Genomic DNA, 2,512 nt, shown 5'->3' with positions numbered 1-2,512 from the left:
TTTTCATCCAGCTGGTTGCTTGTATTCTTGTACGATCTGGCAACGCTGATAGATGTAAACATAGCTGTTGAGTTGTTTATTTAAGGCCTTTTTATTCTGATTAGGCAGTAAATCTGATCAAATGTCGCCCGTGTAAACACGGCGATGAGGCAACACCTCCTGTTGGCTCAGTGTTAATGGATTCATTTTACCTAAAAATCAAGCAGTGATGGGGTTTTTTTTGTTTTTTAAATGTGCAAAGTTTAACCCTGTATATTTAATTTATTGATACTGTACCACTGCCGACTGCTGAATCCCAGATTTTGTATTCAGCAGCACTGAAATGGGAATCTTTGAAGTGCATCCGTGAGAGCGAAGTGTTTTGAACCGGAGGGAATCTCCACATCGCTCTAATCATCAGAGTCTTAAATGTTTTTCAGTGAAGCAGAAAATGTTTCCCTGAGATCCCAGAGTCATTAAAACTTTTTAAAAAGATTTCTAAAAGGAGAGGTCACCGACCAGATCCACTCACACACAAACTGCAAGGCTGTGATGCAGAAATCCTTCTTTTCAAGTGTCTTATGTAAGAAATATGTGGACACTCTGTACACATTGTGCTTGTTTCGCAGGAATCAGCCGCCCTTACTTCCCTGCAGGATTAAAAATAGCTCACAGCTGGCACACATCTGTCCATTCCCGTCTTGTATTTTCTTCCGCTGAGCTCTGTGATCCTGATTTAAATGAATACCTCTCATATATTATCTGGTGACACCTTGTTGTACAGTTCATCTGCTTTAATTAGGGTTGACTGACTTCCAACGACGTCCACAGATCCGGACCCTAATGTGTAACTGCATCTACATCACACACACACAGAGATGTGGCGATGACTCAGCCATCAGTGTCTGTGTACTCTGTTCAGTTTGGGTTTGCCTGCACAACTTATAGCCTTGCTGTGTTTCAGATGAGCATATTATACGAAGGCAGATGACAAACAAGATTAATGCCAGAGTCAGACTACACATCACCAGCAGGTCATGAGCCGACCTGACAGGCTTAGGATGCAGTGACGGCTAATGGGTCAGAGTTGGCTCTTTGACGGATGTAATCATCCATGGTGCAACCTGCTTCATGCCGAACGTTTTTAGTTTTCATGTCAAAAAGAGGCGTGAATACTTTCCTGTTTTTCAGTGTTATGTGCACCCCTAACTGTCAATAAAGTTCAGTCCAACTTCAAGTTGGCAAACAAATAATATATTTAGTTTAGAGTTAAATATTTATTTACCCAGCAGCATCTTTCATGGTTTGGTTGCAGCTGATGTGAGAAATGCACGCTAGCGTTCAGCTCTAGACCACCTGAAGTTGCTCTCTGTGTTCAAATCAGTGTAATTAAATGCTGCCATTTGTAGCTGAATGTGAATATTATTGAATCAATCACTAGCTAGTTAACTATGATGAAGATCGGGCAATGTATAAAAATCTGAAGACCAGTTGAAGCTCTAGTCCAGGGGTGCCCAAATGACCGCTGTCCTGCAGGTTTTCCATGTATTCCTGCTCCAACACACCTGCGTCCATTAACGGGATCCAACAGCCAATGAAGTTCTGCAGATAAAATAGATAGATAAAACGCTAACACACATACACATCCCCTTTCACCCACCCACAACCACCCTCACCCATGCCCTATTTGCCCTGTAACAGTTAAAAGAAGATGAATGGCCAGGTGCATTTGCACCAGATGTGCACCAGATAAGGAAACTATATTCTCAGGGAGCCTCTACACAAAGGGCTACCCCCAACCAAGACCACCCAGGCCATCACCATGGGGGCCACCCGGGTCCGGGCAGACAGGACCCACGCCACAACCGTAAGTCTGCAGCGCTGGATCCAGACAGGGACAGCCCCCACAGCAACACCCATGCAGTCAGAGCAGGGGCAGCCCTCGGTGAAGAGGACCCCAATGAGGAGAGAGCTGGAGTGATAACTAAACAAAAATAAAATCCATTTAAAAAAAAAAAAAAAAAAAAATATATATATATATATATATATATATATATATATATATATATATATATATATATATATATATATATATATATATAAATAAATAAATAAATAAAATTAAAGAGAAGTATAAATATGGGTTAATATAAAAATGTTAAAACTTAGTTATAAGCTAAACTAAAAAGGTAGGTCTTGAGCGTTTTTTTAAAAACATCAACAGTCTCTGCAGCCCTGAGGCCCTCAGGCAGGCTGTTCCATAGGCGAGGCCCGGAATACTGAAATGTGGCCTCGCCATATGTTTTGGTACGAACTTTAGGAAGAACTAAAAGGCCGGTACCTGAGGACCTCAGGGTCCGCGAGGGTTCATACCTTAAAAACAGATCAGATAAATAACAAGGCCCAAGACCATTAAGACATTTATAAACCACTAAAAGAACCTTAAAATCAGGGTCTGAATGAAGACACATGAAAGGGAGGAAGGACTGACACATTTTATTCCCAATGTATTATGCATTGCAGCATAAGAGGA

Source organism: Telmatherina bonti (genome assembly GCF_933228915.1).
Source record: "Telmatherina bonti genome assembly, chromosome: 15".
Lineage (NCBI taxonomy): Eukaryota > Metazoa > Chordata > Actinopteri > Atheriniformes > Telmatherinidae > Telmatherina > Telmatherina bonti.
The sequence above is the reverse complement of the archived record's forward strand: the minus strand, read 5'-3'. Positions refer to the sequence as shown.